The sequence below is a fragment of the Alosa pseudoharengus genome, unplaced genomic scaffold, assembly GCF_046254945.1.
Source record: "Alosa pseudoharengus isolate Yale_2024_CS ecotype anadromous, Long Island Sound unplaced genomic scaffold, YU_APseudo_1.1 YU_APseudo_1.1_scf_4, whole genome shotgun sequence".
NCBI lineage: Eukaryota > Metazoa > Chordata > Actinopteri > Clupeiformes > Clupeidae > Alosa > Alosa pseudoharengus.
In genome coordinates this window covers 33,876,433-33,885,566 of record NW_027468774.1, presented here as the reverse complement: position 1 = coordinate 33,885,566, position 9,134 = coordinate 33,876,433, and the positions used below count along the sequence as shown (strand labels likewise).

The 9,134-nt window shown below is 40.3% G+C and overlaps 1 long non-coding RNA gene across 1 annotated transcript; it reads left to right on the top strand.

The window, feature by feature from the left end:
- The first annotated feature begins 7,177 nt into the window (after positions 1-7,177).
- On the top strand, positions 7,178-8,226 carry LOC143103217 (uncharacterized). Its single transcript, XR_012982751.1, has 2 exons — positions 7,178-7,285; positions 8,113-8,226. It is a non-coding gene; the product is annotated as an uncharacterized LOC143103217 (long non-coding RNA).
- The last annotated feature ends 908 nt before the right edge of the window (positions 8,227-9,134 follow it).

Genomic DNA, 9,134 nt, shown 5'->3' with positions numbered 1-9,134 from the left:
TTGGGCGTGGCTAATGCATTGTACATACGAAAGTTGTTCATCTTGGGGAGATACACATACCTACCGAATTTGATGCGTCTAGCTGAAAGTATGTGCCAACCACTGCCTCAATCACCTAAGGGGGCGCTACTGAGTCCCTGGGCCACGCCCAGGGCCAAGCTCTTGTACCTAACTGCTTTGCGTGACACCTGATATGTGTGCCAAATTTCAAGCGTTTTCGACCATGTTAACCACCTCAAAAAAGGAAAACGCTCTGAGACAAAGTTAATATAATAATAATAATAATAATAATAATCCTTACAAAAACAATAGGGCCTTGCGCCCTTCGGTGCTCGGGCCCTAATAATCCTTTCAAAAACAATAGGGCTTCGCACCTCCTCTCGGTGCGCAAGGCCGGGACACCGTCGGTGCTCGGGCCCTAATAATAATAATCCTTACAAAAACAATAGGGCCTTGCGCCCTTCGGTGCTCGGGCCCTAAAAATAATAATAAATATAGCCGCAAGCGGCAATGGCGGGCCCGAGCACCTGCGGGCCGCAACCCGTGACATGTCGGAATCCAACAAAGCACCGACGTGGTGCGTTTGTGAAATGTACATATTTGATGCGTGTGATACTTGTTTTTGTATTTTATTTTCTGCCACATGTACTTGCTTGGCCAGGTGGGGGCGCAATGTAAGGCAGGCCCATTGGGTGTCATCATAATCATAATATATATTAACCTGAGAAATTTCAGACCATTCATTTTAAGCAAAGAACATTTCTGATACACTGTTTGGTTGGCCAGATGGTGGCGCTATGTTAGGCATTGAAATTACACATGTGAATATCATCACAATAATGATATCCAAAATGTTTGTACACTTTCAGATCAATCACTTAAGGCATTGTACATTTCTGGCACATTTCCTGCTTGTCCAGGTGGTGGCGCTATGCCAGGCAGGCCCATTGGGTGTCTGGATATCATCATAATCATGATATCTATTAACCTGAGAAGTTTCAGACCATTCATTCAATCCACTGTGATTTATGACACATTTCCTGTTTATGTGGTGAGATATTAAAATCATATCAAATATATTACAACATTCAAAAATACCTTCACAATTTAACATCAGCGACATCTTGGTATAATGTTTGCCAAATTTCAAATGAATCTGACAAACCGTCTAGGAGGAGTATGTTCAAATTGATCATATGACATCAGTATAATTGTCATTCTTTCTGTTGCCAGTTGGTGGCGCTATGCCAAACATGCATTATGGGCATGTGAATATTATCATTAACATGGTCTTCCATGACCTGTGAAATTTAAAACATTTCAAGCCATGCATGGTTAATTATGACACATTTATTGTTTATGTGGAAGGGTATTAAAATTAATAATTTCGCCATTTCGTCAAATTACAACATATCAAAAAAATGCTTCACAATTTATCATCAGGAACATCTCGGCATCATGTATACCAACTTTGACATGAATCGGATCAACCGTCTAGGAGGAGTACGTTAAAATTGATCATGTCCACAACGCAACAAATCTCAATTACCTCACTTCCTGTGGGCGTGGCTAATGGCATGTTAATACAAAAGTTGTTTGTTTTTGGGAGTTACATACACCTACCAAATTTGGTGTGTGTATCTAAAACTATATGCCAACTACAAGTCACTGTGACGTAAGGGGGCGCTATGGAGTTTCTGGGCAACGCCCGGTGCCAAGCTTTTATCCCTGTCTATTCACTGTACCACTTGATGTGTGTGCTAAATTTCATACGTTTTCGATTATGTTAACCACCTCAAAATATTTGCCAACCACGGGATCAGTCACCTAAGGGGGCGCTAGCGAGTCCCTGGGCCACGCCCGGGGTCAAGCTCTTGTACCTAACTGCGATGCATGACACCTGACGTGTGTGCCAAATTTCAAGAGTGTTCGACCATGTTAACCACCTCAAAAACAGGAAAGCAAAAAAGTGGAATAACAATAATAATAATAATAATAATCCTTACAAAAACAATAGGGCCTTGCGCCCTTCGGGTGCTCGGGCCCTAATAATAATAATAATAATAATAATCCTTACAAAAACAATAGGGCCTTGCGCCCTTCGGTGCTCGGGCCCTAATAATAATAATAATAATAATAATAATCCTTACAAAAACAATAGGGCCTTGCGCCCTTCGGTGCTCGGGCCCTAATAATCCTTACAAAAACAATAGGGCCTTGCGCCCTTCGGTGCTCGGGCCCTAATAATAAATAAATGCAGCGTGCCGGCCAATTTTCAAAACCCAATGTGGCCCTTGAGCCAAAAAGTTTGCCCACCCCTGTGCTATAATGTAGCAGACTCTGAAAAGGAGGACAAGTTATCTATAAAGGGAGGACAAATTGGCCAAAATGAGGACACCCCCAATGTCTGCTCATAGGCCTATTCCAGTTGAGTACCTGTAGCTAGCTGGTACATATCTGTGTAGTGTGTATACTGTGTGAACTTCCTTCCTAACACCTTAACTCATTGAATGCCAAGCTGTTTTCGGGAGCTTTGTCCTAGAGTGCCAGCAATCTAGACCATTGTTGATGATTTTTGTACAGCCACAGCATATAGAGCTGCACAGTCCCGCCCACAGCCGATGCCGGATGTAAAAAGTCAATGCAATTTCTCCATTGACAATTGCGGTGTAAGCCATAAAAACTTAACTGCACGTGGTAGACTTAAAACCAGCTACGGTTGTACTAAGCGATTGTATATGCTCCTATAGACACCAAGAGTTCGTGGGGCACTAACCTTGTTTTGAGATAAATGCCTTTTATTCGCGATCTCTTGGATAAGTACTTCATTACCCACAATCCTGAACAATCCCACACCCACAGTGATGCCTCTGATTGGTGGAAAGGCCGTTATGGTCATAGTTTTAAACTTTCTCAGCGGAAAAATATTGACAAAGATGGAGGAGTTTTTTACTGCCTATGGCGAAAATCTTAATGTGATTAAAAACTTTCTTGACGAATATTGGTACTTGTATCAACAAGGATTGGGGTTTATACATCACACGAACTTAGTCAGGGCCAATACACTATCAAATAGACCACTGTAAATGTTAGTTTAAACACTCAAACTTTTCAGGTAGGCTAGCACTAGCCGACAGGCTAACCTTCGGCATTTCCGATATTGTATGTCATTACATAATGCAGCTAACATTAGCCTACATGCTGCAACACAGACTATGAATATTATGTTTTAGTGAGTGTCCAAAGGGGTGAAAGCCACTTTAAATCGGGTCACATTGTTGACTGTTGTGTGTCCGAGAGTCAGTTTGTGGGTTTTGTAAGGGTCAGCAGCATGAGGGACAAGACCTACAAAGTTGTGGTGAGTTAGCTAAGCAGGGAGGTTGTAATGTTAATGCTGCTAGCAGTGCTAGTTAACATTAGCTAGGCTACTGTAGCCTTCATACTGTATGATTCATATTAATCATTAACCTAGGAATACTTCGTGCATTTAATGAACATTTTGTGTAATAATTCACGGCAAATTAATAAACTGAATATGGTGGTCCAAGAGCAGACCATGCATCAGCCCGACTGAGCAGTGATGACAGCATAGGATGAGTCAGGTAACGTTAACGTTATGAAGCACTGCCGTTAACGTTAACCGCTTTCACACACACGATATAAAATACACGATGATAAATATAAAATTAAATATCAAAACACTATTATTTACACGATTACTCCTGAAATAACTGCTATTAACTGCACAATCACTATATAAATATCACTGTTTGGAGGAAAGGGTTCGCTGCTGTCGCCGGTTGGAAATGAAATATTTCGCGCTGGTTCGTGCTGCTATATATTTTTCAGTGAGGCCCGGTGGTTTATGGGATGAGTAGTTCCTTCGCTCGGAAATGAAAATATGTACACAGTCTTGTACCTTTGACTTTTTTTGGATTTTCTCTTCGTTTTTTCACTCGAAATGATATGTTGTATGCTTATGAGTTATGCCGTAGCTGGTTAGCCTAAGACATGCTGTAAAACTCTTTAGATACGGATTTTTCCAAACGTCAATGGGACAAATGAATGGGAAGCTTACATCCGGCACCTAACCACGTTTTGGCTGTGGGCGGGACTGTGCAGCTCTATTCTGTGTTATAGCTATGAACACATACAATGGCTCGTTTAAAAGGTGAGACTTTAAGCTCTCGGTGGGTGCAAACCGTGTATTTCTACACGCCTCTGTTGCTGAGAAATCCCAAGCTGGCTAGTTTTCATCAAAATCGCTGTTTTTTTTTTAGAAATGGAGATATAACGTCTTTCATGAAATATGAAGTGTTGCCTGTTACTTACTTGTGTAAACTTTCCGGGAAGTGATCAGCGAGACCTGGCGAGACGGCCACCTAGTGATAGACCCACGAAAATGGCCTGGTTTTGACCTGACATGCATGCGTCACTGATTCGACCCAAAGCAGCAACCGAGTTATGATAAAATGTCCAGATAAAATGTCCAGATTGTGCGTTTTCACATTAATCACAGAGTTCCCAAAATCACATATAAGGTGTGTTAGAGTGTCTAGTTTCGTAATTTTAAAAAAAAAACTAAAAACGTAATATTACTTTTTGGCACTCAACGCACGTTTTTGGCATTCAATGAGTTAAGAGTTGTGCTAGTAAGAGAGACAGCAGACCAGGCTTTTAGCTCGATTGTTAGCACGCTTGACTCCCGAGCAAATATGCGGAGCAAATCCATCTGGCGGTCAGGTTACCCGAAATGCGCTAATTAAAGCCCACTACAGCATAATACCCCTGAAGCGTGTTGAGTCCTAATAATAATAGCGGTTTATTGTTATGTGGTAGCAAATAATGTTATCAAAGAAATAGACGTAATGTACACTGATATATTGCAATAGGTAATGGTGTAGGCCTATCTGGCGAAGACCTGGTTGGAACGTCGTACTTGTACACTGGGACTATCTTCACCTTTGCAACTGTCAAAGAAATCCCATATAGCCTACATCAGATGGCCTAAAGATTATGCCTCTGCATAGCATTCAGTGATTTGCATGTGTTGCAGATTCAAAAGGGGAAAGTAGTAGCAGACTACGCCACCTAGGGTATGTCACCACTAGGAAATTAGTCACCAATTCACACACACCCTTGCTAATTGGCAACACAGGTTCGACACATGCTAGACAGAGACGTGTTTTTATAAAAATATATCTATTTATTATACAAATGGAGCTACAGAATTTGACCTAAAAACAATAGACAGGACAGGGGCTTGATCACTGGTGGAACAGCAGAGGGAGAGAGACAGAGCTATCGTGCACACAATTTACACTGCACTGCAAACAAGTTATGACACTTCAACACAACTCACACTGCAACAAGTGACGAAAATTCACGTCAGGCACACCAGGTGAAACTAAAGACTGTAACCACCAGTCAAGCCCCCCTGTTTCTAGTGGTACTGAACTGGGACAAACAAATAACACAAAATACAACAGTTGCACAAAAGAATATAACATCCAGAGACAAAACAGCAGCCCGTTGGTGATGGCAGGCAATGCACCAGGTGGCCAATCTTCGACGATCAAATGTGCCGTCTCTATAAAAATACAAAGATTATAGTTAGGCTACTCCTTTTACCTATTTGATAAAAAAAAACGGCGAGTAGGTGAGCCTCAGCGTGAAGGAGCTTACCTTCAAGCCACACAGAATAAAATCCTGGGAGGGACCAGCCCTGTCCAAATCACGTCGCCCAGTAGCCGCAACTCTGTCAATCATGGTAATCAGTGAGAGACAGACAACAGCTAGCAGGACCTGAGGGGTATTTCACAAAGGCAGAATTAAGACATCCAAGATAAGTGATAAAGTGATTTTTGACATAGCGTTGTCTGGTCATCCTAGCTCAACTCATTTCACTAACGCCAATCCATGATCAGTAGAAGCGACTATGTCAAGCCAGGTGTAAGTAATTCAGGATGTGTGCGCGTTCTCGTTTCTGCCCCAAAGAACTCACGGTTGGAATAAAAAAAGACGCGGAAAATAGCGTCATTCTCACAAAGTGAACAGCCGCTTTTGATATAGACTAACAATGAAGTAAAGTTGTCCTTTTTGGAATGGGGAATCATGGCTATTTCTGTACAACAGCAGGAGTAGGCGTGGTAGACCAACTGAATGCAAATTTACGTATGCACCGACGTGTGAATGCTTCCTTGTCTCGACACCCAACGTCATTAAAAAAAGCGCTTTCCATTACAAAGATGCACATAGTATGATATACCTTTATATTATAGTTGAAAACACCTTCGAAAACTTGCCCCTCCACTTCCAATCAACTAGCCTACAGTAGGCTATTCATCAAACGTCTAATAAAATAAGTAAACAATGAGTACCTAGTCCTATGTTAATAATTATAAGGCTATCACAATTAAAATAATAACCATATGGTAGTAGGCAGACAATCCTTTTTGTTTTGCGAGCAAATACATTTAGCAAATAGTGTATAAATGGAATAAAGCTCTTTAAAAATGAGCACGGAGGTCTGATGTGAATGACAGCTAGCTGAACCAATAAGACCACATAATTACCATTAGAATTAACTTAGCTTGGCTGTTAGCCTGGTCGGGACCAGGCTAGGTGCAGAGAATAAATCCCCATGGTAACTGTGCCATCTCTTTTGTGAAACCTAGGCTAAATTCATCCAGGATAACCAAAAAATCCCAGCTTAATCCCTTATCTAGGTTTTGTGAAATACCCCTCAGCTTACCCTGATACATGCAGTAATTTCAACACTGACCTTGATCTAGCTACTTTGGCTTTTTAAAGGTACTTTATTGCCAAAACACAACACAATGTAAATGAACTATAACAAACAATAAAGGACTTAATCACAAACAAATTACTATTTGACTGACTATAAAAAATAATCATCATGTAGGAAGTTTAGAACCCAGAATTTACCTGCACACTACAAAAGTGCACACTCTAAAAAATACTGGGTTATTTTCTCAACCCAAACGCTGGGTTGAGGCTGTCAGGGCATTTTGTGGGGTTGTTTTTACTCATGTTGGGTTATTTTCTGTAACCCAGCTTGTTGGGTTGATAGTTTAGGACAGCGCCCCTCCTCTCTCCCACCTGACGTGGAGTACACTACCCATATATCTATGCACTACCCAGCACCTGGGTGACTTTAACACAGCTGCATAGTTATTTGAGAGTTCGAAAAAACATCGTTATTCTTCCAACTGTCCAGTCCACCAGCTGTCAGCATGCAATGGAAATCAGGCGATTTCGTAAGGTATGTGTCTTTAACTTTTTTTAAATGTTTTATCCAGACGGATTTTAAAAGTCCACCCAGAGATGTAGAAGCTACCCTTCATGATATGAATGGATATTCTGCCTGCCCATTTCGTTCAGCCTCAAACAGGTTATATAACCTGTTATGAGTCTGCTAACTAACGTTAGCTAACATTAACTTACAATTACTGTTCATGTTAAATATACACAAAGACAGACTCATAAAAACATAGTTCTTTGTTCACTGGGTATGAACTGCTGACAGAAACAAAACGAACTTTTACAACGAACTAAAATGAGCATACCAAGCTGGTTAACATTAGCAGACCATATAGTTAGCATCAATGCTAATTAAATATGCTTCGTGGTGGTTGTAGCCTAGACTTGCAGCTAACGTTTGTCAGCTAATATTAGCCAACACAGTTGAAGTAATGTTAGTCTCTTCACAAGCCACACGTACGGTAATAATAATGGCAAACAACATCTTATTAATTCATTCAGGGTAGCTTCATATTATAGCCATGTAACTTAACGTTACTGGGTGTTTTTGGTTGTAGCAGAGAAGACGGGCTCTGGTTGTAACATCAGACAGTCATTTAGCTAACGTTACCCGGTAACGTTAGCATAGAACTTCTAGAAGCTACAAGTTATTATAACAACTCCTAGGTGGTCATGGTTTCCGAGTGTGTTGCGCTAATATTTTGTCTCCTGGTGGATTTTTAATGTTTGTCAACATCATTCAATGATAATGGTTCATGAAAATCTTGATATAAAGTTCTGTAAATAACAGTGATTAATGCACTCTTTTTTTTTTTCTTTGATTCACAGGGGTGATCCCCAAAACAGACGGTGGAATCTGCCTGCCTTCATGGAAGTATCACAAGCTTTTTCTAGCTATCTGTTCAAAAAATAAACTGCCAAATAAATAAATGTCGAACTGTTTTATTTCATTGCATGGCTATTGTTGCCCATTGGATGGATTTTAAAACATTATATTGTAACATTAATGATTTGCAAACATTTATTTGAATTATTATCAATTAATAGTGATTGGATTAAGGAGAAAAATAAGATACTTAGAATAACCCATAGATTAGGTCAGCATAACCCAGAAATGACAGTGAAAATAATATAAATCCTGGGTTGTATAAGATAGCCTACCCAACAATTATGTAGGTTTAACCTAACAGTTTTGTTACGATAACCCAATGTTTGGGTTAGACTATCAACCCAACTCATTGGGTTGACCGAACAACCCAATTTTCGGGGCTAATATAACTCAGTGCTGGGCTCGACCACTATTTACCCAGTGGGTGGGTTGAAATTGGGTTGTTTTTAACCCAATGTTTTTTAGAGTGCACCAAATTCAACACAAATGTCTCAATACACAAAGGAGGTCTGCCTCCTTTCTTTTCCAGATATTTTAGGATTTCGCCGTGGTATCGTTTCAGTATCGAGCATCGAGATATTTGCAGGTATCGTATCGAAGTCATAATTTTGGTATCGTGACAACACTAGTTTCTCGTAATATTACCATTGCTTCACCAGTCTGTCTTATTGTTCAACATGTGCAAACTGAGCGCCCAACACAACTCTCCTCGTAAGGAACGTGTCTGTGGCCTCTCTCTACTTTCAGTGCCAGACGTGATCTCATGTCGCAGCCTCTCCTACACTTCAATAGTATAAGCTGTTTCTGTTTTGGTAACAATACACAACATTTTTTTAACTGACTATAACATGAAAAAGAAGTAAGGATGGCTTTTATTTTGAATAGAATAATTAGGATTGACCCATTCATCATTGTGAAGTTATACCTGTCTGAATTGCATATTTGTGGTTATCAGCTGTAG